Source organism: Aythya ferina (genome assembly GCF_964211825.1).
Source record: "Aythya ferina genome assembly, chromosome: 4".
NCBI classification, from domain to species: domain Eukaryota; kingdom Metazoa; phylum Chordata; class Aves; order Anseriformes; family Anatidae; genus Aythya; species Aythya ferina.
Window position 1 is genome coordinate 7,176,751 of NC_140300.1, and position 26,403 is coordinate 7,203,153.

The following is a 26,403-nucleotide window of genomic DNA, read 5'->3' on the forward strand; positions in this document are numbered from 1 at the left end:
GACAGGGCCCTTAAGTCACCTTAATAGAGGACTTGTCCCTGGGAATCTTCTGGGAGAGATTCCTTTCATTGGCTCCGATAGGCAACAGGTCATAAGCAGCAGCAAGAAACATGTTATATAAATCCAGAATGTATGTACAGCACTATTAGAGAAAATGCTAAGCATTGCAGCACCAAAACATAACACAGTATTAAATACAGCATAAGACAACACATATCTCTGTACCTTACCTTTATTATATATTTTAAGAATGTTTTAAGACAGTGGATTACACTATTTCATTTTCAGCATAGGGCTCTGGAGGTGACACGAGAGTTACATCTTATTTCATCTCCACTTTACAATGTTCTCACACATATTTCATATGCAGTTTACTACAACTTAATTTAAATGACTGTTAAGTAACTGGTAATCCATCCACTGTAGTTCCTCAACCCACTGTATACTTTTAAACTGCATTCAAGAACTACAATACTCACATCTAAGTTATTGTCCTGTGTACATACCAAAAACACAGGCTTGGAAGACAGCAGTCAGTACACATCATCACTACATATAAACAGCAAGTTGTTAAAATATGGTATTTGTAGTGAATACAAGATTCAGTTTTCAGTGTGAAGAACAGAAGTCAGTGTTGAAATGGATATTCAGTGGAGGGTCTTTAAGTGGAAAGGATTAACATGCCCACAGAAAATTCTGTATGTGGTAGGAGATAAAAACCGTAAGTCCACCAAATTAGGTGTTCAGTCCTGTCAAAGGAAGTGAGACTTTGCCTAAAATCTGACCGATTATAAAAATCCCAGCTCAGTATCACATATGAGGAGCATACCTGTCTTCTACACTCTCTTTGTCCAGGAAGAGCTCAAAGTGGGGTGCAGCACTCAAGCACAGGGATGGATGAAACCACCTTCAAATGCAACTGGGGCAACCCAGTATGGAAGGTCACTGAGAACAGCATGTGTGAACGCTCCTAACGTGTTAGTACTAAACCTCTGCAGTTTTTGAGCAAATTCAACAAGAACATTAAATATATAAACACTGGCTTTTCCTACATTCAGTACTTAACAGAAGCCTCAGGATTGAGAAATCCAAGTCTGTACCGAGAAATACAAAGAATGAATCCAAACATTTTATGATGCTGTAGCACCAGCTTCTTACAATGTGAACTGAGAAAAAATACGAAAAACAAGCAAAATTTATCCTGCTCCTGGGCTGTCGTCTTCTCCAATATTAAATTGTGTCATCACGGAGCAGTGCAGCTTTAATTGAGTCTAAAATAGCAGGCACAGATTAATACGACACAGCAGCTTTTACCAGTAAAGGCTGAAACTGGAAATTCAAGAGACGGATATAACCACAAGGGCATCTACTCCAGCATCCAGGAGGACATCACACTTAATACTGTGCTTGAGCATTTTGCACAGTTCAAAGAACCAGGCTTACTCACCACAGTTCATTTGCCCTCCGCTGATTGTGAAGCTCGCTCCTAACTTATAGCCAGTGTTTCAGCAATGAATACGTGCATTATAAAAACTTCAGATCCCTCCCCATATTTAGCTTCTTAGGGCATTTCTGGTAGATAGGAACAACAAAGCAAACAGCAAAATAAAAGCTTTTTTATTTTAATTATAGATATAAGTCAGTAAATTTAACTGACTTGGTATCAGCGACATCTCACCTTTAAGACAGAAAAAAAGCTCACCCAACCAAAATGAACCATGCAAGAGCTGACAAAAAGCAAATGCCTGCCTTTCAATTAAAGCTCTTAGGAATATCCAGCTTCTTCCCCATGCCTGTGTAGGGAATAACATCCTGATTGCTTTTGTTAGCCACAGCTATATTTCACTTTTTTAAAGTATTCATACACTAATCAAAACCCCTTAACTGAGAAAACACAGTCATTTATCCGAACTTTAACACCGGGCTCCCATATATCTGAGTCAATTGATTCCTTCCCTGGTTATAGAGCTAAAAAATAAACTATTTTATGAACATCCTGCAGTTCCTCTGCGAACAGCTGTTACTGTAAACATGTTTCGCTGGAGGCAAACTCTGTTCTTTCTCTTTTAATAGAATTCCTGCTTTCCTCTAATTTTCAAGGTTGCTTTAATAGGAATATGACAGTAGACTGCCAAGCTAGACAGTGCTGTATTTTTACAGGCTTTTTTTCCCCACACACACAGAGTAATACATATTTTATACATCCAAATCTTCTTTCAAACCCTGAGAATGTGAAAAGTTAGAGATAATTCTTTGTTTTACTGGGGAAGTGGCGGTGCTTTGTTTTCCTCCTGGAGGAGCTTTCACAAACCATCACAAGCTCCAGCGCTGCAGTACTGAAGTTGCTCAGCACTAAATATTAACATGCAGCTTCCTGCATAAGAGTTTGATTTTATATCTAAGTTCTGCTTAATTCACTTACAGCTCAGTTTGTATAAGCATCTCATTTCATTACAAAAGGAAAAAAAACTTTACGTGATTTTCCTACAATCCCTTACAAAATGCCAGCAAAAAAACCAAAGCCTCCTTGCAGTAAAGGCAAGCTGGTGTAGGAAGGGATCAGACAGCATTGAGATCATGCAAGCACACTGATTATTTTAACGTTTTTTAACAGATCAGTCATTTCATGTTCAAGTATAAGGAGTCTCAGCAACACACAGTGGACGAGACAGCATGGATTCACCAAGGACACGTCCAGGAAGGAGCACCCAGCTGTAACCAGCCACAGTGCTCAGCCCAAAGAGATGACATCCATGGGTTGGTTGGGGGAAAGCAGTGAGCCAGGTGACCCCAGGTGTTCCTACCACCTCTGATATTGCTCAACACTTCTATCGGTAAGCTGGAGGACAAGAAAGAATTGCACACCCAACAAAAGCAGGGACAATATCAAGCTTAGAAGGGAGATTGATATGCCACGTGTTAGAGCTTTAACTCAAAGGACCTTGATAACCCTGAGGACTAGGCAAAGAAAAACCCTCAGGAGATATCCAGAGGAAACAAAACTTCATTGCTGTTGCAGGAGGACTCAGTAAATCTGCGGCCCTGCTGGAAAGGCCCTGGGAATTACTGCTGTGGGTGCAAGGTGAATGTGAGCCAGCTAGAAGTCATGATGGAGCCCAACTCTTCTCGGCAACACCAGACAGGACAAGAGGTTTAAAGGAAGCATTGTCGCTTTGGAGTTTCAGTACTGCCATTAGGTCAAGCATCTTCTCTAGAAAGTTGGTAATCCAAGAGTGGAATGGGTTACCTGAAAGTTTTACTTTAAATTTACTGATTTGTGGCAAAACTAAGTATCTCGGTCTTGACAACAAACCTTGGCTGCTGTTTTTTTGATTTATTATTTTTTTCTTGTTGTTAAGCTGAACGAAGGCACAGATGTGAGGTAGGAATGACAAAATCAAGTCTTGATCACAGCAGACGTCATCAGACATCATGTTTATGACTTGGGTTTGTAACCTTGGAGCCAGTTTTAGTTTCAGGCCTCTCCAAGCACTCAAATTCAAGCCAGGTCTAAACACTGCTGACTCAGAGGGTTGTAATTCTTATGCAAATAAAATGCTAGTCTAGAGTGTTACTAATAGACACCATTTCATTGAGTGTGGATTTTTTTTTCCTAATCTGAGAATACAAACCTTCCCTTCACATAGCCTTCAGCACACTCCTGTGAAGTTTATCTGGTTTACCTTTTGAATTTCATCCCTCCCTCTGCCTGCCATCACTTCTCCATTTACATTATTCACAGCCTAGTGGACTGCATTTTGAAGACTCGCATTGCATAGCCCGATGACAACCTCTGCCTCTCATTCAATAATGAGATATTAATTTATGATTCCCAAAACCTATGAAGCCAGACAGACTCCAAACACACCTGCGGCATTTTTCAAGCAAGCACCTCTGAGCTTTCTGCTGTGAGATGTTGGGAAGATCTCCCACATAAATATCTACAAAGTCACTGACCTGAGGTGGTTCCATAACCTGGTACTGCCCCAAGCAAAATCTTGAGTACTTCAATGCCTGAGGCTAGTGAACATCCGCAAAGACCCACTATTAAACTAGATTCCTTACCAAATTAAACACCAGCATTTAAAAAGAAAAAAAAAAAAAGATTTAGTACCCTCCACATTTTAGATACAGCATCCCCAAATGCCAAACTTCAGCTGAAGGATTAAAATAACCATTCCTCTCCTACCAAAAGGATGTTTTGGGCAAAACAAGTCTAGAATAGGGCACTTTCCACCCATCTGGTTATACCCAAGCCATGGTACAGATCAGAACTCAGAGCTGAAAGGAGGGGGAAAGAAGGTAGAAGCGACTACTCTGTAAGAAACAGGCCACCCAACTGAGACGGAGACCTCAGCTTTGCTATCTGCACTTGAAATCACTTCATTGTTTTGCAGAAAGCAGTCAGAATATTTAAAAATAAGCAGATTTGACAGTTCAACTTCCAAAGCAGGTTATTCAAGATGAGTATATGGCCAAAGGTAAGGAGGCAGCATTCATTTCCCTATTTCACGACATGCAGACAGTTACCGTAAAGCTAGCGTTCCTGGTGCCTTCTTCTCAGGCTGCAGAGCTATTTCTCAAACAAATACCCCGCTGAACCAGTCACCAAATACATGTTGACACCTGCTAGAAACAGTAACCAACTGCTCAGAGCAGGCTGCAGGAAGAGCGGTGCAGCTCTCTGGCTGCTCCACACGGAGCAGCTGTAAGCTCCTTGTCTCACTTGGCAAGGGGAGCACCGGAGAAACTTCCCAAGTCTTTGGGCTTGTTTATGATGAGACGTTAATTTATATCATTCCTGATTACATCCATGCAAATAGTTCTATAAATAAAACTCCCCATCAAAGTGCGCGAAACTAATTCAAAACAAGACATTCTTATTCTGGAATGTGAGCAGCTGGGCACTAAATAATTGGAATTGTTAGCCAAGGACTGCTATCTCAAAGTATTCCCCACGTAAACAGGAGTTTCGTTATTCTCCTCTACCACTCTCCTCTATTATTCTCTATTCTACTTGTACTGGCTGTGAAATCCTAACTCTTCGATAGCATTACAGAAGAGTTAAAGTAGAGGACCCTGTTTCTCTCAGCAGGGGAGCCACATCAGCATCCCATCCTCCCCCCAATGATTCATCTGTTATCAAAGCAGGGATCAGAGCACAAAGCAATCCAGTTTCATCCCACAAAACATTATTATAGAATAATCATATGACTATAAAGATCTTGAAAAAGCCAACTCTTCGAAGTGCCCAGCAGTGACCCTTGAAGCACTTTTTCCTATTTTCTCTCTCAGCAAATCTTCTGATGTGCTTTATACCTAGCTTATAATCACACTTTAATTTTCATTCCATTTTCATTCCATTCCTGAAACTCAGCCATCTGTTATGCCTTGATTGCTGGATCAGTCTCTGTTATGCTGTCCAAAAAAAGTTTGACAGCGTACAAGTCTCAAACAAAGTACAATTTCTCTGGTGAATCGAGTAAAAATTACATTTAACCTCTCTGTATGTTCAAACATGCTCCTAGTGCCCAGATATCTAGGCCCTGAAAACAGATTTCCTTTGTCTTCAGAAGATTTTGAAAACCAGCATTAAGAAGTGGTATTTGTTTCCTCTGGCTGTAATCCCCTCTTTACTACTGGCTCCAGTTACAGTAGTTACACACTACACAAAGTCAAGAGCTCAAATGTGATTTTCTTTACACTCGCTGTTTGCCGTAGATTATGTGTTTAATTAATCCTCAGCAAGAAGTTACCATTATTTTTTTCTTTTAATTGTTTGATCAACAGATTTTCAGCTGGTCAAAAAGGTTCTAGGTTTTGGGGGAATAAAAAGCATTTTAAGGTTGCTTTTCCAAACAGCAGCTGGATTGGTAGCTTCCTGAAAACTAGCCCTTGGTCAGGGAACAGGCAGCCAGAAGTTGTTAAAGTGTCTGGTAAGCAGCAATAGCTCTGAATCCCTCTGCCTTTCAAATCAGTGCAAATCCAAACCAAGAAGCTTGCACACCAGCCTGGTCATGAGATGGACGCAGCCCTTGCAGTTAAAGCCAAGAGCTTTGCCCAAGGTAAGCAATCCAAGAACAAAAAAGAGGCAAAAGGGCTGGGTTTCAGAGCATGAGAAACTGCAATTACACTGAGGAGATTGGCTAGAAAAATAAAACAGAGCACAGAAGTGTGGCTTTACTCTTTTGCCTTAGTTACACATTTCTTTATCAAGTACAAAATTCTGCAACAACTTCTTAAACACATTTCCCTAAATTGTCAAGAGAGACCTCCCTGTTAACAAAACTTGTTTGAAATCACTTTTAAGAAAATGATGCTACGAGCAGTGGTCATTATTTCCATTCAGATTTGATACTGATAAGACTCGTAAAAACTCCCGTTTCCTTAATACATAAAGGTAAATGATAAAGATGATTTTTTTTTTTTTTTTAAAGAACAAACACGCTTAAGACTTACTGGTTGGCCAAACAGCCAGTAGTATTTTACACAGCTTATATTAAAATGCAAGTTTAAACTTCTTGATTAATAAAAATAAGATGGTATAAATACAGCAAATCCCCTTCCAAGGCTTCTGTTCTTAGTGTGTCTTTCAATTACATTTCATTGCACAGAAAACTTACTTGACACAATTACATCAGCTTTAAAGAACAAGATTAATGGTGCAAAAACAGGCATGCCACAGTTAGGAAACACTAAAATTACACAGTAACATTGTCTGCATTTTTCTAAATGCAAAGCATTACAGGAGAAATTACCTTTACAAATATTTTGTTTCCCCTACCTTAGTCTGCAAGAACTTGTTTATCTTATACCAATTCTTGCTCTAAAGAAAGTAATTCCTGACGTGCTTTTCTCTGGCACTTTCACTATAATACCGGACATCTCACACATTCATTTATTTTCATAAAACACTTATGGAAGAAAGGGTATTTCCAATCTGTAAAATAAGGAAGTTAAGGCACAGGAAGGATAGTAACAAAGTTATTACACAGCTATTACGAGTCTCCTAGACCTGACTTCTCAAAGGATGTGATATTAAGAGGCAATCATAGTGAGTATTTCAAATATTCAAGCCCTGTGTAAAGTACAGTTCCCAAGGTACAGACACAGCCACTAAGTCAACCAACAGCTTTCACTGCCACTAAAGTAAGTCATTCTTCTCCTTTTCATTCCTCCATGCAAGAGATTCCACCCTGTACTTGTACAGTGTGGTATTTGACTATTAGACACATCAATACAATGCAAAAAAATAAAGAAAAAGGAACACCACCCTGAGATAGCAAAAGAAGTTATCAGCTTCTGCTGACTTACTTAGTGAGCCAAAGCCGTGTGTCAAGCAGTCTGGCAAGCAGAAGAGAAGGAAAGGGAAGAAGCAGAGGAAGAAAAGTAATCCATCTCCTGGAGGGGAACGGGATTCCCTGCTCGGAGGGGAGCTCCTGCATGAATCTCCCCCAGCTGCAGGACTGGCTGCCTCGCAAACCTGACTGTAGTGGCTCAAGAACAGGCTTCTGAAACTGGCAGCTCTCCCAGGAGAGCCCAGGAGTCCCAAAGCCTTCTAGTATCACATCAGGAGAAAGAAGAATCCATCTTGTTTTCCCAATAAGCAGACTTCTTGAATTTAATTCTGATACCCACCATTGGTGCATCCCATGGGAAGGTATCTATCCAGGAGAAGAACCAACTACTTCGAAAGCCACACACATTCTAGTTTCTGCAATGCCAAGTAAAGGAACTCGTAGGCAATTACCTCTTTTACCATAGTTTTGGACTGACCCTTCCACACGTCTGACTGCTGGACTTCAACACACAGGCTGCACGGAAAACAAGCACGAACAAGAAGCGACACATCCCGCACACTGAGTAAGGCAGAAATCCTGCTGACAACGGAATATACAAGCAAGTAATAAAAGATGTCATCATAGTGAAGCTCAGATCTAATTTATTTTATCTGAATTCCAACATTTACTAAGTTCTGAGGGAGTTGTGGACACTTACTAATGTATTTTGATATGCAGTGTGCCTACTCTTTCAGCCCCCAGGCCCATGTTTAAAAGCAAACCAAAGGAATACTCCATGTGACAGAACCTATATTAATGAGAACCCCAAATTCCCAATTTGCTGAAGGAGCTATGGCACAAGGACACTGACAGCTTCAGACCACGGCTACAAAACAAACAGCTCTGAGTTGTCTCTGGGCAGCAAGAGGCAGCCATCAGGCTGGGCTCCACAAACCTGCTGATGCAAGGGCTCGTAGGAATGCATGGTGGAACACAACACTGTAATGGTTTTTATTCTATTTTATTTTTTTAAAATAACAAAACACCACCTTTTAAGCATGGTTTACTTCACTGGTAAAGTTTATACAGCTGAAAGGCATCAGACTTGGGTGGAGGATAATGGAGGAAGGAACAGCAACTTGTCTTTCCGCACGTGAAACTGCAGAATGGTGTTTCATTAGTCCTGCCCCACTGCGTTTCTTTTCCCCTGGTCTGGATTCAACATGCAACCCTTGCATTGGGAATGGCAACAGTCAAGCATCTGGAAGATTTAATAGTCCAAACATTTATTTCTTATTTTCAACTCCTTTGTTCTTATTTTGACAGCAGTGTTACTCTTAATGGACTACAGCTCCACAGCCAGAAGCTACTTACTGCCTTACTGACATCTGTATTTGCATGCAGTGATTTCTTGCAGGTTTGGATCAAAATTGCTGTCTGGGGCAAATTCCAGTGAACTATCAACTAGAAATAATTCCAGAAGCAATCCTCCCGAATTTCTGCCAAACACTGAGAAGTCTGAAAAAGGAGGAGAGTTGTTCAGTCATTCCTCAGTTATAGATGCGATTCTGAATATCCACAAATATATTTAAGGCTATTTTGGGCCCTACCCATTCCTTACCAAGGTTTAAATTCTGCGCACCCATGCTTCACAAATGCTAGATCACTAAAATCACTAGCTTTATGTTTAAATAGCTGCAGAATCAAAACATAGTTCATCTCTTCCTTAACCCCTCTGGGAATGGAGAAAATACTGTCTCCAGAGAATTCCTGAAAATATTGTAGACATATTCCTAATTCTACAAACACATTCATTTTAGTAACCATTTTCAAGTGTTTTTTTTTCCTCCATTTTTCCTTTTATTTCTTTGTTCACAGCATCCCATACTACTATCAATTTAACATTTGGCTAAAAGGTTTAAGATGGAGTTGCTACTCATGTAAATGGCTGGTATCAACAATACTTAGGGGATTTTAACAACCAAGTTTCAAAAATTACTTTTTAAATCAAATTAAGTCTTTTTCATTTAGTTGTTTTTAACAGATAAATTCCTGACCAAGCTGTATCACCAGAAGAAATAGTATATTGGTTTGAAACACCAGAAAATTCTTGCAGTCTGCTGTTTCCATCCTTGGTTCAACCCTTGGTATGGTAAGTCAGGTCAATTCCTACACTGATGTCTGGCAATAAGGAAACAGTATTCAAGTCCATACAATTTTTTAAAGTTTATTAATACATTACTTGCTTTAGTTACAAAAACAAGCAAGCAATTAGTAATCTAAACGCTGTATATATTGAAATGCACAACTTGCTAGCCAGCTTTTTACATAACATCCAAAAGCTTTTCACTTCAGGTACTTCCAGAAAGCACCAAGTGTACTGCAGAGTTTCACAAGTTCATTTACTCCTCTTTCTGGTCTTAACTCTGCTACGTTCACACTAACCATCTCTTTCAGTCACCAATGAAAGATCAAGTCTCATTTCTACACACCTCCTACAATCACATTTCACAGAAGACTAAAACATTCTAAAATGTCTATCAGGCAGTTTCATAATATTTCCTAAAATCCTTTTAGCAAAACAAACAAAAAACACACAATCCCCATATAAAAAAAAAAACGCAACCATTCCAAATATCTGAGTGACAAGAAAAATGCAAAACAAATGAAAGCACTCATATTCCTCCATTCACCTCCTCTTTAATAACTTATAAACTTCAGTGTCGAATACTTATTTACTCCAAAAGCCTAACCCGAAAAAAAATCCGATATACTATTTAAACTACTCTTCGTTTATTACAAAATGAGAATGTTTATTAAAATATGTTCAAACTTGAATTTAAAGCACTTGGGAATTAGACAAATGTTAATCACAGAAAGGAAAACTTAATAAATATTTCTGAGACTCAGCATACTTCTTCCTGCAATTTCCCTGTAGCTGTGTACATGCTGAAAATGAGGAACAAGGAATGCAAATTTATGAGTAATTCTAGTAATACAATGAGATACTCATTATTTTAAATTGTACCATGCAAGAACATTTACAAAACACTCTGCAAATTCTCTTTTCCAGCCTCTCCAGAGTCTAGGAGTGAAACAATATAAGCTATAATTTAAGGTTTAGTTACCACATATATATTCTTGGTTCATTTTTAATATACTAAGAGGTTTGACTGCACCATAAAAAGTAACAAAAAAGACAAGAAGTGCAGGAGGTGCACAACCTACAAATTACTTTGGTTAAATTTGTTTTGTATCAATTTTTCATGAGTGAGATCTCAAGAACTGTTCTGACAGCCCAGCATGATTTACTAGGGCTCAAACTGCTGCAAAAGTAGCAATGGCTACAGCACAAAAAGTTCGGCACACCATTTCTTTGTGTATTATTTACCTACTTTATTTTCCTGTTCATGTTAATGAACTTCACAACTTTGCAATGGCAACACAGATTTTGTATGGATCAAGCTGAAAGGAACGCAAGACATCACGTAGTGGACTTAAGGGGAAATTGATTTTCAATCAACAGTATCAAGTAGATCCATCCACAGAAGAGTCTGTAAAAATTAGCAAGGTCAAGGAGGAGACGTTAGTCCTCAACAAAACACAAGGTGAAAAGCTCAGATCCATTTCTGAAGGTGGCACATAGTAATGTACTGCTTGAACAGAGAGTGATGAAAACCCACACGATAGCAGTAGGGATGTTCTGCTGATTTATCCGTAACATTTCTTGGTAAGTGGGTCCACCTGTTTGGGTATCTAGAAACCGGCTTTCTGCTACAGAAATTTCAAAGTAAGAGGGGAAGAAAAGCTCTCAGAAGCTTTAGTAGCTTCTGCTGCATAAATTCAGTTTGACTAATTTAGGAGAACCAAACGAATCCCAGCCCTGGCCATGCTAACGTAGCACATTCCGCGTAGCCTTGCTTTCGATTTCAGAACCACATGAAGCACTGCCATGTTTCCATGGGCTATTTTGGCACCAGAAAGCAGACAATTCTACAAATGATACAACAGGAAGTTTTGGAGAATTAACCTTGAGACAGGCAGACAAAAAAAATCCGTTTTCAGAGTTCAAAGATTTTTTCATTCCTATGGTAAAATTCAAGAACTCAGCTTCTCATCAGCCATTGAAAACAGTCTTCAGGAAATAGCTTTATTAAGCCTTTGGATTAATGAACAGCTCAAATTGCAGTCTAAACAACACTAAGATATTCCCACATCAAAAGTTTTTTTTTTTTTTTTTTTTAAATAACAACTGAATGCAGACACTTTTGAAGAAAACCTGTTGTAAAAGAAAAAGAGGATTTTGAGAACGAATCTGTAGTAGATAGAGCCTTAAAAAACAGTCACTGCTGGGTGCATGCTTTAATTACAAGTTCATTTAACCAATTTCAACAGACTGTTCCTGTAGGTGGGTGTCTCAAAATACAACTTAATTGGATCTGAAGAAACACTCGCCCTTGGGCCATGAAGAATAAAAGTTACTGTTTCTCCAAGGTAACACTGGCTTGTCCATTGAGACACCTTGAGATAGCCCAAATCAATTCCTTCCATCCTAGAACAGCCACCAGAATTGTCCTCACGGATGAGCAAACAAATAATCATCAAGTTTGAGGGCAGAGGTTTCAGGTGGGCCAGTAAATACAGTCAGTTCTCCTCAAGCATCTCATCTGGTTTACTGCTGGGGTTTAAGACTGTGCTGAGACAACTCAAACATTTTCTCATTAAATTTCTAATTTTCCGGGGGAAACAAAAAAATAAAATTGAAATTGAAATATATAAAGCCAAACTAAAAAGCACAAAAAGCTTCCAGAAGTGCTTCCAGGGGAATGGTGCAAGCTGAGCAGGGCCTAGGCCACGCACCTCAGTTCCCACCCGCCTGCCTGAGACTTGGTCAAAATTAACACGGGCAGCCTAACGAGGATATATGCAACCGTTGAGCTTTTATTACATAACAGTAGGTCAACAGCTTTGGACATGAACAAAAAAATCTTTAAAAACTCTACTTTCAGAGAAAACATCTTCATTCATGTGGAAGCATGAACATAATGAAAGCCCAAATGCTTCAGCGATATAGTCATGGACAAACTCACGAGGGCTGAATAAGCATTTACACTAATGCACTTGGAGAGGTTGTAAAATAGCAGGCCACACCAAATTAAAAAAAAAAAAAATCACAGGAAGAAAAAACGCTCCAGAGCTGGCTCTCCTACCTTTAAGGCCAAACTGCAGAATAGGAAAAGCTGGCGCGATCTGAAGAGATTTTTCAAAAGCGACGAAAAACAAAACTCCGATCAGACCAGCCCATTGACTGGTGTTCCTAAACAGCTGCATACTAATGGCCTTGCATACATTAGGAAGTATTAAAGAAGACTTGGAAATGAACAGACGACTTGAATCCTGGCAAACTGATATAACATAGTACTAACATACGGGAAAATAGTTAAACTGGCTAATTGGTGCTGGTAGCTAGCTGCCCAAGAAAACACACGCCCAAAATAAATTAAATAAAATGTTGACTAGAAGTTATATCTCCTTATAAACCACAATAAAAAGTGAGAAGTACAGAAAATTTTCATGCGTGTCCTATTCTATTCTTAGGCTCACACAGAAAGAAACTGGAAGAGGGCTCAAAAGGTCATCTGGCCTGTTTCTTTCCCAAGCCCGGATCAGCTACACTTCTGTCATTCCTGACACAAGTTGTCCAAACTGCAGCTTAAAGTCTCAGATAACAGAAACTGTGTGGGATTGCCAGGCAGCTGATCCCAGAGTTTCTGTATCAGTATGCTACTTAAAAAAATTACACACACACACACACCTGCTGGTTTGATTTTAGTAAAGCTCAACCTGACTCCCCCTCCTGCTGTGACTGAAGTCCATTATTTCTCGTATGCTCCTCCATGACCTTATGGAAACTTCTTGGATGCCTAAAAGCAGTTTTATCTGCCCTTCATAACCTTCTCTTCAGAAGAAACTCTAATTAGTCTTCTTATTTCCCCCTCTGAGTCAAGTCTTCCTACGCTTAGGTCTATATGACAATTTAATGTACCTCGTATCTTACTGCTTGCAATGAAACTGGAAGTCCAGAGAGCAACAGAGTACTGCAAAACAAGCAAACAAAAAGACTGGGAAGAACACAGAAACAGCCGCTCTCCAAACAAACATTTTCAAAAGCAGGATGTCAGAGATTAAAGGGTTTCTTTGGTCTCGATATTTTAGCCAACCTCAACAGCACTACAGATGAAAAAATGCATCATGATTTTATCTGTGACTGCCACTGATAAAGTCATTAGCAGAGTGACAAGCCAGATGCTTTTTCCTCATAAAACTGGCAAGCATCCTCTTACCTTCATTGCTCACCTTCCCTTATCCTAAAGGACTGATATGATTGGAAAACAAATAACTATAAACACTGTCAGAAAGGACTAAGCCCACAGACTGCTTCAATTCCACAAGTACGGTGCGGAGCTCAGACTTCCTTCTCACTAGCCACATCAACATCACTTCACAGAAAGACACTTCTTCATTTAAAGGTGGATTTCCTTAATTTTGTCTTATATTAAGCATGCTATATTACAAAAATACCTGTCCCAAAAGAAAGCCAAAAGAGACTGCTATTTTTCAAGATAATTCTTCCAGAAATCCATGCTACAGAAATAGAAAAAGGCACCAAGTTTGGTTAAAGCAGGACTGAAAACTTTCTTTTTTGTAGCTGGTTTTCAAACTTCAGCTCATCAAAACCGAAAAACTGGTCTGTAAGTGACAGGTCTAATTATTGCCTGCTCTAGCTGAAGAAGGACTATTTGTCAGCCAGACTTACTTTAAAAGTTTAGTTTGCTTTAACCTCTGTTGTTTTCTTCCAGGTTTTCAGCCCTATACTTTTGGACACTTACAAAGAACACACATGAGAAGCCAACGTGCACACATTAGTTCAAATTGTTGAAAAAACAACACAGCCCTCTTCTTGTAAAATGAAACTGAGAAGGAACCCTAAAGGCATCGTTGTAACTTCATCGCAGTGATCTTGGCCATACCATGACTTAACATCCCCGAGATTATCCCCTGCTGATTTCAGTGGAAGTATGAGGAAGACAGAGTGCTCGGCTCCAGTAGGAATGAGCCATTCCAGTGCCAGCAATGCTTTAATCCCAAACAGATGTTAACTATGCTTCATATTGCTTGACAGTGTTTTACTGTGCTGCAAAACTTGCTGAAATGCAGGGCAGACACAGCAGTTATTCTTTTTCTTTTCAGGTCTACACCATCGTTGTAATTCACCAACTAGAATCCAAGTCCATGAAGACCACACAGAAACACCATATAATGTGACTGCCAAATTAATCTGTGACTTGATCAACATCAGCTAGGGCAAGAGTTTTATGTGACAATTGGAATCCAGAACACAAACTTCAATGTCATCTGTAAATAATACATTTTCGTATTGCTAACATGAAGTAGGGAGATCTGTACCTTATAAAGGCGCAACCACTTCACCCAGGAGCTCCAAGCCATTTCCACAACATGAGATTCTCGTTTTAACACAAACTTCTGGGGCATCTCAGGGTTTGTCTATTCTTTTTTCAGGGAGCAAATAAGAAACTAAAGATCTCCAGCATCTATACCTCACCAAATAAAAGCATCTTCTCCATACCTGTACAAAATGCAAAAGCATACATATGCCTGAAGTGCTACATTGCTCACAGTTGATCATCATCTTTAATTCCACGTGGAATCAGATCTAAAATTGTTTCAAATCTCATCCTTCAAAATTTGACAAGTCACACACAAACCAAATTCCCTTTCTCTTCCTCCTGTTTCAGAGCTTACTCAAGCACTTAAAGCAGAAAGTTACTTTGGTTAATGATAATTTCATAGTATAATACTTACCACAACCCACATGGATGCAATGACCCACCAAGGAGATGGTCTACACTTGAAATGCAGAAAATTGGAAATTGGCAGCATCCCATTTTAGGTTGCTCTGCTTTTACATCTGAAGTGTATTACAGGATGTGCAGTTAAAATAAAGCTAAGTTCAGTCTCTTTTATTCTTCCCTAAATTAAGGCTTATTATTTTATTTTTTTTTTTTTTTAAATTTCAGGTCAACTTATTTGTTCTTTAACAATATATTGAGAGCTACTCACAACATTCTGTATTAAACACTACTACTAATGCTTTAATACATTATTGGTCTTGTAACACATACACCTTCAAGCAAGCTATATAATCAAGTCTTTATAAAACCATGCTTAGAAAGCACAAATAAGCAAATGCAAATGATTAATAGATTTTAAATTTAGCTCTTTGCAACAGTTAATCCCCAGAAAGAAATACAGTCAATGGGAATCATACCCAGTTTGAAAAACAGCAGGCAGAAAATGAGGTGACACTTTCACACTCCTTTCTTGCTCCATGATCTGAGTAACTCTATCCTATTCTTCCCTGATAAGGGACCTCCAAATATCAAAGAACCATCACTAATTAGAGAGAGGTAATACAACGAATGAATGGGGAAGATGTGTTGCACCAACTCACTCTTCAAACGCATTTCCAGGGCCACACCGTAAATTTGCTGCTCTTTGTAAACAGGTCTTAAACCATAACAAGCAATCCGTCCAAACAGCACATGAATGGAGAAGACACTGAAAAGTTGAGCTGGAGAGAGAGACCAGTAAAAGTAGGCGGTAAATAGGTGAGTTGTTTTTTTTCTCTCTAGAGAGGAAGGAGCACATGGCTCATCAGGGAACTACCCTACACACCTTATAGTAGCACCCTTCTTGCTCTGAAGGTGCAGAAAGTCACTGAAACGTTCTTCTCAAGCCTCTCTCAGGGAGACATCCACAAAACTGAACCTTCCTTCCTACTAATATTGACAAAAAAAGCAAGGTCAATGTTTTTAAGAACACAGCCTTTCATCATCTTACCTGCACGCTCTCATTTAGTCCAGGAGAGTAACTACTGATCAGCTCAGCACAACCACTGCACGTTTGTTGTGCTTCCAGGCAAGCCTCACTGCGGTTCCTCTGCATCGCACGTAAGGCTGGCAGACACTCCTCTATTAATGCCTGGTTACTTTACTTCTGGTGTAATCCATCTTCTGCTCCCAGATCATATATCTTTTTATTTTTAAGATTGATATAACACCCGGTAGAAAAGAAAATGAGTTTATGATACACCATAACCACGTTAAATATAAATTCTGCATTGATTAATCCCTGATTAATCACACATGGGATTTAGCACATCTGACAACAGCAAACTCTCAGGACCCTTTTTGGCTTGTACCAGGATGTCTGAAAACTCAAACAATGAAAGCTTTTGGCCTGTCAATTCAAATTCCAGGCTCTTGTTGGATCTGGGTTTTGCAGTTGGCAGTATGACAAATTCTTTTCCCACACAAGAACTCTAGCAGAAACTCCCCGGTACGCACTTGGCATAACCTTCCTAATTACACTGCAGTCAAGGCTGATGAGGGAAGCCTTCATCAGAAAGCCTGCTCTGGAATATGCGACTGCCAATTGCCATGACATGTCTTTCTTTGATTTAAAGTAAAATATATTTAGTTGAATGTAAGGTTATTTCGGTAGCAAGACTAAAGAGGGACAGGATGTTTGCTTATTCTGCTGACAGGCTGCACCCATAAAGGGTAACGAATACACCAGACATTGAGAAAGAAAATATAGCTTGAAACCACCTTCTGATACATCACTTATTTGCTTATCCCCCATACATTACTTATTTTGTATATATACCAGCTTCATTACTCCTTGTAGTTTAAAAAAATTATATTCTTCCCTAGAATATTAGCATACACATAACAATCTCTTCACCACCGCATAGTGGCAATTAATACTACAATATTTTTCCTTCATTTAAAATGTAAACTGATTTTTATTTAATCTTGAGTTTGTCTTATGCAGAGATACATCTCCAGATGTTGAAAAGCTGGCAATAAGTGAGTGCTGTATTATTATCTGGTGTGGTATGCTACTGTTTTTACGAGACCTATTTCTATTGTCAGCCTTGACGTCAGTGTGAACACCGATTTCAAAGAATGTTCAATCAGGCTGCAAACTGTAAAACTTCCACAGCAGTGAAACTAAACAATGCAGCCATTAGTATGAGGAAAAGTGTCAGACATTATATTTGGACACAGATTATTTTGACAAGTAACTGGGCATAGCAGTATTTCAAAATCAGGATTTTACCACGATCCCAGACTGATGAAATATAAAACATCTTTGCCATCAAAGTACAACAAGTCTAAGACAAAACTCTATGAACAGCCCTCAAAGATAACTTATTAAAATTATCTGACCCTTAAAATACTTCTTGTTTATATCGTGCCTTTCATTTCAAGGCTCTAAAGCACACGCTATGATTACTCGTAACAAGAAAGCTAATTCGAGAGAAAAACAGATTTGCTACATCAGACACATTCCTTACTCCATGCTAACTTCTCAAGCTGGTAGGACATTAATATTTGCACTGCATTTTTTTAACTACTTCGCAGTTAATAGTCCGCTTTGGATGTTTTCAATCAAATATTCAGTGGTTGCTATTTGCAATGATAACAAATGTCATTTCTATGTCAGCATTGGGAAATAGTGTACTAACAAAAAAAGACTTCTATATTCACAATAAATAACTGTGGTCTCAAAAAAGCCTTCGTAACTTTAACTACATTTTGGTTTTGTGGACTTCAAGACATAAACACACTAAATAACTTCTTTTAGAACTACATAGATTCCATTACTACCATCTACAACTGATTTTATACCAGTTACCACTTCATGAAAGCATGTTGAAGTTATGGTGGGCACATTCTTAGAAATTAATGTTTGTACCTCTAAAAAGTCCCCTGTGATCCATTAACAAAGATCATACAATAGAATGGCTTGGGGTGGAAGGGACCTTAAAGCCCTTCCAGTTCCAAACCCCTGCCATGGGCAGGGAAGATGACAAATGGTAAACCATCTTGGTAATTAAAGTTCAACGCCAAACGATGAAATTAAGACAACGCTTTTCAGTATACGAAATTATTCCAGTCTGAACACTGCAGTTAAGAATCCACACACAAAAACCCTTCCCTTTTACAAAACAAAACTCTCGGAAGTATCGTGAAGGAGCAGTACTCTAACTTCAAGGAATGGTTGAAAAAGTTGGCATTAAACAAGCTACTGTTCCATGTCCAGATCACTTCTTCTCATACGTTTACATCCTATTACAAAGGTCCTGAGAAACTGCCAGAACTCACAGCAAATAACATTATGGAAACGGTTGGCACAGTGAAGTGGCTTCCTGAAGAAGACACCAGTCCAGCTCTTCCCATCACTCCTAATGCATGCAGCAGAAAGACACGGTGTGGTGCCCCACATACTTCAACCTTAGCTTTCCACATGCCAGAATATGCTATTGCTGCTTCTTTAAGGACTAAAAAGATTTTGGACCCCCTTATCCACACAATTGGAGTATCTCCAGCCGAAAATACTCAAATAATCTGATTCATCATCATGAAAATGGAAAAACACCTACAAAATCTAAACTGGGAGAGAAAACACCTGGCAAAAAGTCATCTCATAAGACAGCAGTGAACACAAACACACCGAGGAACTTGCAAGACTACTTACAGTATTCATTAAAGGTGCTGCTCATACGCTGGTAGGGTCAACTTAGCATTTTATTTTATATTCCCCTCCAGCCAGACAACTCCAGCTTGCTAACAGACTGTATGTTTCTCTCAAGATGGATCTAGGCAATCACACCCTATTATTAAGCACTTCAAGATTAAGCTGCTGGACCTTTCTGTACCTTCTTCTGACATCACCTCATCTAGAAACACATCCAAAAGGAACAGAAAATCCTATTGGCATTTCTGGGAAACGTGTGACTAGCAGACAAAACTATCACCAGTGGGCTCTAAATCAGAAAGAAAAAAAACAGTACTGAAAGACGAAACACTATCAAAGAACCATAAAAGCTGGAAAAATGATGAGGAACACAGGGATAATCTGTAGTAAAAATCAGAATAAAACAGCTGAAAATCAAATGCAAACATCCAAAACCTAGAATGACATTAAAGATTGATTTAAATATCTGCCATACCCATCTTTGTATCTATTAATTTTGTTGTACAGTGCTAATTAGATACTTGAAACTATCTGTTCTTACAGCCCATGCATACTTCCTGTCTCTAGGCAATTATCCTGCCACCCCCAAGCGTCAATGGGAGCGTGCAATCTTTTCCTTCAGCTGGGCAAGCAGAGATTCTAGAGTTGAAAGCAACGACGCCTATATTTAGTTAAGTCTCTCCAAAATAAATATCAATAAGGTCCAGAAACAGTGATCTACAATCAGAATATAAGTGTGTTTTGATACAGGGACATCAGAATCAGGGAAGTTAGATTTGGAGTTGCTCCTACAGCAATGAATGTCGCCATGGTTTTGACATCTTCACTACTATAACAATTTAGGGCTGAAAGTACTACAATTTATCTTAAATAGATTAAAGGATTTCATCTGCATAACTTGCAATGATGACTCTCCCCAAGCCTTACTTTCTTCAAGCTGCCTTCCCGGGAGGTAGGAATCTGCAGAACCAATTTCCTGTCCCGCCATCATTGAGGAGAATGGGAAGTGTTTTTTATTATTATTATTTTAAAAAGAGAATCTTTCCCAGATACCCTAAAAGCAAACAAGATCTTTAATTTCTCTGCCAGGATTTTGGGCAAAGACATCAACCCCTGCGCAACAGCGTGAGTGTAACACATTGATCTGACTGCTTCTCATGGCTGAAATTCCACTGGTCACCTTCTCTCAACTCACATTGAAGGATATCACTGCTTTTGTTTTCCATATCTTTTTCTACCAGAGGGCCTGGAGAATGATATACTAACAGCATCAGACCATATTCGCATCACTTACACTGAAAAGACGGAATGACTGTGACACAGATATCACTCCCTCACAGCAGCAACGGAGGGTGAAAGAGTGGATATTCAAAAAAAAAAAAGATAATATGCTTAAAAGTACTTAGAGTAATATATTAATTTATTATCAACTTCTACCTCTAGTTCTCTGTCACACTGCAGCATAAACAAGGTACAGAAGAAGAAGAGGATATACCCACACATTTGACAGTTGAAAAGATGTAAGAAAATGTCATGCCATGTTCTTCTTGGAGGAGTATTGGGAAGCAAAGGAGGGAAAAGAAGAAAGATCAGGACATCTCTACAAAAAAAAGGGCATGCAAAAGCTTTCAGACTGCCATTCCTTCTTTACAAAACACAGGGCAGATGCTCCAACCTGTACAGGCACTACCACTTCACACCAACCTCACTGATTAACTTCCCTCACAAAACCCATCGTGGTTACCTGAGAAATGCAGAGAAATGCATTAACAAAGCAAAAGTCAGAATGATTTCCACACACACAAAAAAACCCACCTAATCTGTATTGTTTTAAAAGGAAACTGTCACATAGCTGAGGCTCTAAGATTTACCAAGCTAACAAATGTCCTAATCTACCAGATAGAGCACACACTCAGTTTCCCAAAGCTGAAAGAATCCCTTCTTCCTACACATGCTTCTTCCTCAGAAAGATAAACAGAAGCTGTTTGGATACAAAAACTTTTATTTATCCTATTATGTATGTGTTAAGACATATTCCAGGCACCGCGTAGACAGAAAATACCGTTGTATAAACAAATTTCACAAACTAAGCCATATTGGCTTGTTCTCCAAATGAAGAAAAAACATTCCTGTCAACTGGAAAACTGTTTGAGAAATTTGTTTAAGATTCTGAAGTGTTTTTAGAACAAAATCTTGCTCTTTAAAATATCCTTTTATTTTGTTGTTTGAAGTGTCTGGGGCTATTTCAACTACACCAAAAGCAGAGAGCAGCAAACGATCACTTTCAGCAGTGAAATACCAACTCTGAGAGCTACTAAGGGTGAAGATACCAACAGATCATTCCAGGGGAGAAACACCTGAAGGAAACCGTTGAATTTTGAAATGCAATTTTTATTCCCAACTACGCTTTCTTAAATTTTATCATCGAAATTTAATATTTACCTGCTGTTCTCAGGCAAGGTACTCTTCTCAGGCTGATAATACTTATCAGTCCTTGGAAAATCACCAATGCAAACTGTGAGGAATAACCTGTACAAGCTGGCAGTTCACTCTAACCCTTTCTAAACTTCCTTTCACACTCTTAGAGCACTAAGCTGTTCCATACACCCCACACAGCACCTGAAACCAATTTACAGAGCTTTAGATGAAGTGCAAATGGAGTGAAAACCATCTCTCAAAGACCTTTGCACAGCTAAGAGTTTGCATTGCACTGGAGAATTTCCATGGCCACACTCGAGGAGAACAACATAAATACTGTAAAATTTCATCCTGAAAACCCTTCTTCACTTCTGTAGACCCAAAGACTTCAGTGAAGTTATTCAGCTGTTGGAGGCCGAGCACAAACATTGCTGTTTGAGCTGGAATTCTCAATCTCGCTTTGTTAATTTTTGCAATCTACAAATGCAACTGAGAAGGACACAAATTCTCCCATGCTCATGTAAATAGTTTTACCGGGAAGCGGAGAGTTCCCTTTTCCCCCCCCAACATCCTAAAATGCTGCTACACTACACTGCTGGCTGAGTCCCAACAGAACAGCTGAGCAAGTCAACTAGCTTGTCTCGTTCTAAACTTTGACAGAGATTGATATTGGGTATTGACAGACTATCAAAATACTAACCTGGTATTCAGCTACCAAGAAAACTTCAAAATTACCAACAGTCTTCTGGAAATACCTCAACAGCTCTGTCCTCATCTAGGTTTTGTTGTTGTTTTTTTTTGTTTGTTTGTTTGTTTGTTTTCCTGGAAACACTTTATTATTAATATCACTAGTGATTTATTTTTTTTTTAAGTGCTTAATGACTTTTGTTGCAGATATAAAAGCATTACCGGAGCATCCACCATCCACTGGTGATGTGTGGCCCTCTAAAACAAAATATGGCTTGTCTCAAAACTTCATCAATGGATGTTCAAGTACTTTAAGATGGAATTGCCTCATAAGCCTTCTAAAGATAAAGGTAAATTGACTTAACCTGATCGGAAAGCAAGGGAGACAGTACTTTCACTGATTTCACTGCTGTCCTACCCCACCCGTTAGGGTTTACCGCATCCTGTACCTGAAAAATCAAGTCTTTCTCTTAAATTTGGTACACCCTAACTGAGAAAAATGATAAAACAATTTGAAAATATGTTCAACACTGAAATTGTCTTGTATCAATGGCTATATCTGATTTTTGTTCCACTGTATGGAAGCTTTCTGTTTCAATATAAAATAACAGTCTTTATATAAATGAAAAATCTCAGCTGAAATAATAATTGTTATTAATGTAATAACAAAGTACAAGTCCATTCAAGTGTCAACTCCAACGAAAGAAAAAAAGCAAAATATTGTCTACAGGGAAAGAAAAAGATTTCTATTACTATCTCCCTATTAAGGCATAATATAAATAGCGGGGTTTTAACACTTTTCAATAAATGGCAATTTAAAAACAAAAATCAATACATTCTGAGTTGTCATTTCTATTGTGAAAGAGATTTGCAATGAATGTGAGTTAACCAGAGGTTGGGCCTATTACTTCTCAGTGCGCCTGAAGTCCAGAAACATCCACTCCATCCCCAGGTTGAACACACACTGTTGTCATAGTGAATGCACTCCCCCAAACCCCCAAAACTCCCCCAAACAGCTATTTGGTAGCACACGCTGACAACAGTTGAGAAAGGAAAGTACAGGACTATGACCCAGAAAAGGCTAAAAGAGTTCCCTAGCAAATCTACAAATATCCTAAGTTTTAACATCCAGTGTATAAACTGTGCTGAACTCCTAGTTCCCCTGTGGCTTTCTCCTAACGGATGTTTGTTGTTTTTTTTTTTAAGCATTGTGTTAGTTGGGAGGAAAAATTCAAAGCTTTAAAGTATTTTAATAAAGATGTTTCTACTACATTGCCTAAAACCTGCTAAGTTTTAACCTCTATTACTAGAAAGCTGAACATAGCTCTTACCTCCAAGATATCTCTGCACTGTAATAGTGCATGCACTTACAGTGTGAGAAATGGTCCCTCTGTACTCAAAATTAACCCTGACCTCTCACAGCTCTGTTTCCAAAACATACCAAATAGCTATTTACTAATTAGTAACCCTGGTGGCTCTCTCAGACCATACGACTCGTACCAGCATGGCAATCCTTCCCATATCCCTCTGAGCTGATCAGCACAACCTCAAGTTCCTTCCTGAAAAGCCCAGAGTAACACTGCACCTCTCAACTCAAGGAAAACCAGGAACAAGGTCAAAGTCCCTCTGGCTACAGTTCAAACACCCCCCATATTTACTAGCTAAAATATTAAGCTAGTTTTATTTTCCACTCCATATTACCACTTATTTTGAAGTGCTTCTTTAAAAAAAAAAAAAAAAAGAAAAAAGAAAAATACACACGACATGCATGTTGAAAAATAAAAATGCCATGCAGTCCAAATAATCAATATTGCTTTATTCTGCAAGAGCCTAAAATGAGTTAATTCAGAATATCAGACTTCACCTGATTTCTTGCTGTCACTTGGTATAATGCAAAGATCCATGCTTGGGTTTTGTTTATTTGTTTTTGTTGGAGTGGGAGGACTATTTTCACATGCAGAGGATTGATTTCATTCCTGTACGTGTGAGCTGCTGTAGATATTCCCAAGCAGAAAGACTCCTTTCTAGAATTATCATCAATATATATTACAAGAGAGTGTTTACTTCCATCCTGCCTCTGTTCTAAAAGCCTCCTCTGTGCTAATTCCCAGAGCAAGGCTACAGGTCTCCTGCTCAAAATTTCCCTTTAGATTCTCTAATCCTTTTCTCCTTAATCTCCATTATACGAAAAGAAATCCACATATGCATGGGCTGTGAGAAGCTAAGTAACTTTACCTCTCACCATAGTTACCACATCTGATTTAACCACTGGGTCCGGACATTGAATCATTGTCCTTTAAGATTAAAGATTTTATTTGTGTATGCCTCGATATGTTCAACAAGCATAAAATCCTGAAAACAGACTGATTTTAATATCATTAGTAGACAATTACGTTTCAATTTATGCGACAGTAAGAGAAGAAACCATCCACCCCTGCTATTTCTGTACCCTGTGTGTTGTTTTCCAGGATCTCAGAAGCTAAAATGTTTAAACGTGTTACTATGACTGTTATTAAAAAGATTTGCTGTCTAATTCAATTCCTGGAATGATTCTGAAACAATTTTACATTCAGGTTTTCATTAGCGTGCTCAACTGTTCTATTAGACTTTTTTTTTTGTTTCTCATGGTAACCAATTTTATTTGACTTCACAGAAGCTGTTCAAATATTTAGAGGCACTCCGCGATGGCAGGAGTTTATCTAGGAGCATACATGTTGTGTCACAGATATTCCTTTCCTTGTTCTTACTCGCCTCCCCCCTCAGCCTCCCCCCCCCCCCCCAAAAAAAAAAAAAAAAAAAACAGTAGCAAACAAATGAGATCTGGACCAGCCACACTGCACCGGGGACGTGCTCACTTCAGCTGTTTATGCGAAAATTCAAGTTACAATGGGCACATTTGGAAATTACGAGCTTGCTAGTTAAAGCAGATGCTTTCTTACGTTCCTTCATATGCACGGTATCCCTCTGCCAGTATCGGCGAGCGCAAGAACTAAAGTATAAACATCTGCACCACCTCGCTGTTTTGTTAACATTCTTTCACACATTTCCCTTGCTAACTCCGAAAAGGCTCAACGGTGTAAAAACAGGGAAAATGGGAAACATCTGGGCGATAGCTACAGCGAAGGGAATGAAACATGAATAAACAAAAACATGGCGAAAGTGGCCTGGGGTTGTTACACTGTCAGATCATTTTTCCAAGCCCAACATCAAGGCTTTTGTTACAACCAAAGCGGTCATTTGCATGGAGAACCAACAGGGTTTCTTCTTCTTCAGCGTTTCCCCGCTCGCAACACACACTCGCTCTCGCCGGCACACACACACACACAGAGGCAAATCTTCTCTCTGGCAAACCACCCCCGCCCCTAAATACACACGTATCGAAGCCACAGATCGCCAGCACCGCTCCGCACGCCGAATACTTGGCGACTAAGGCGTAATTTCGGTATAAAAATAACAGACAAACCTTTGGAGCGCTGCCCCAGCCGGAGTTCCTCTCCCTCTCTCCCTCTGCTCTGCTGCTACTGACAAGATCAGGCTGAGATGAACAAGTCCATGCTCCTCCAGCCCCGCTCCTCGGCGCTGCCCACCCGCTCCGGGCTTTAAATAATAGCAAACTTTCCCAAAGTTAAAAATGCACCCAGATGAAGGAAGGCGAAGCACAAGGCCAGGGGAGCAGGCGGTGCTGCCCGGGCACTTGCTGCGGCAGCACTGAGGGCACCGCTCTGGAATTGGGGCTGTGTCAGCACTTTCTTTCTAAGCCCCCCCATTTTTCAGCGGGCTGCGACTCAAAGTGAAAAGAAATCCCTCCCGGCTTAAAAAATAATAATATAAAAAGCTCACAGGTGCCCCCCCACCCCATGGGATTTTAAACCACCCATTTAGCCCAGTCCGAGAGTTGCTGCGCTCTGGCAGCCGCAGCACGTCCCACATGCTGCTGGGGGGGGACGACGAGGGGGTGTAATGCAAACAGAGCCCTATTTAAAATAAAATTTCTTGAGAAATTGATTTGTGTTGTGTATTTTGACCCCCCTTTATTTTATTAATTTGTGGAAGCAAACTAACAATGAGGCTGCTTTGCGTGATGCCTCAGAGAGGCAGGCACCGCGCGGCCCGGGGCAGCCCAGGGCCTGCTCACGCCGCTGACTCGGCCCAGGCCAGGCCTGTGCTGAGCGCCCGGCCCCAGCTCCTGAGGGCAATGAGGTCCCGTCCTGGGACCCCACTGCTGAGCCCATAGCCAGGTAGCTCTCACAAGTGTCCTTATAATCATTCTGACTCAAGAAAACTACCCACAGTTGCCCCCAGTTAGTGCTTGATGTTGGTGTTCAAGAGGGGCCACAGCAGCACCACCTCTCCCAGTCATCACCCACTGGTGCAACTGGAGTGGGGTCTG

General features: G+C 39.6%; 1 protein-coding gene across 4 annotated transcripts in view; it reads right to left on the reverse strand.

Annotated features, from left to right (window-relative positions):
• CTBP1 (C-terminal binding protein 1) overlaps positions 1–26,403 on the reverse strand; it is a 228,920-nt gene that overhangs the window by 198,673 nt on the left and 3,844 nt on the right. For 2 of the 4 annotated variants that reach the window (XM_084517287.1, XM_084517285.1), the window contains exon 1: positions 25,477–25,732. The exons of the other annotated variants lie outside the window; for them this stretch is intronic. The gene's annotated coding sequence lies outside the window, so the exon portion shown is untranslated. Of the gene's footprint in view, positions 1–25,476; positions 25,733–26,403 lie in introns of those variants that run through there. 4 annotated transcript variants of the gene reach the window in all.